The following is a 921-nucleotide window of genomic DNA, read 5'->3' on the forward strand; positions in this document are numbered from 1 at the left end:
ATAATGCGCCAGAACGCCCACCACACACCAGCTTACTGGTGGAGAGGAGACAGAGTGATGAAGCCAATCAGCAGATATGGGGATTGTTAGGAGGCAATGATGGTCGGAGGCCAATGGGCGAATTTAGCCAGGATGCCGAGGTCACACCTCTACTCTTTACGAAAGACATCCTGGGATTTTTACTGACCACAGAGAGTCAGGACCTCGGTTTAACGTCTCATCTGAAGGACGGTGCTTGTTGACAGTATAGTGTCCCCATCACTACACTGGGGCGCTAGGACCCACACAGACCCCAGGGTGAGCACCCCCTGCTGACCTCACTAGCACCTCTTCCAGCAGCAACCTAGTTTTCTCAGGAGGTCTCCCATCCAGGTACTGACCAGGCTCAGCCCTGCTTAGCTTCAGTGGGAAACCGGTCTTGGGCTCCAGGGTGATATGGCTGCCGGAATGAATTACTCCGGGATATTGGTTTGTTTGAACTCAGAGGGAGTGTCAGCCACATTAAAAAAGTTAACAGCTTAAGTCATTTGTGGATTAAGGTGTATTAGAGATGCGAACCGTTTAAAACGATTCAGTTCGATTTGGTGAACTGGTTCAAAAAGATCCGGTTACATTGAATGATTCGTTCTCGAACCGGATATCACAAACTGCTTTGTTTTGAACTCTCTCTCACAACAGACCCGGAAGAGAAGATAATGCTGAATAAAGTCGTAGTTTTTGCTAATTTTGGACCAAAATGTATTTTCGATGCTTCAAAATATTCTAACTGACCCTCTGATGTCACATGGACTACTTTGATGATGTTTTTCTGACCTTTCTGGACATGGACAGTATACCGTACACACAGCTTCACTGGAGGGACTGAGAGCTCTCGGACTAAATCTAAAATATCTTAAACTGTGTTCTGAAGATGAACTGAGG

The 921-nt window shown here is 46.5% G+C and overlaps 1 pseudogene; it reads right to left on the reverse strand.

Annotated features, from left to right (window-relative positions):
• Window positions 1-330: 330 nt before the first annotated feature.
• LOC132154193 (5S ribosomal RNA) lies at window positions 331-447 on the reverse strand (annotated as a pseudogene).
• Between the last annotated feature and the right edge of the window lie 474 nt (window positions 448-921).

Source organism: Carassius carassius, chromosome 1, assembly GCF_963082965.1.
Source record: "Carassius carassius chromosome 1, fCarCar2.1, whole genome shotgun sequence".
Classification (NCBI taxonomy): Eukaryota; Metazoa; Chordata; class Actinopteri; order Cypriniformes; family Cyprinidae; genus Carassius; species Carassius carassius.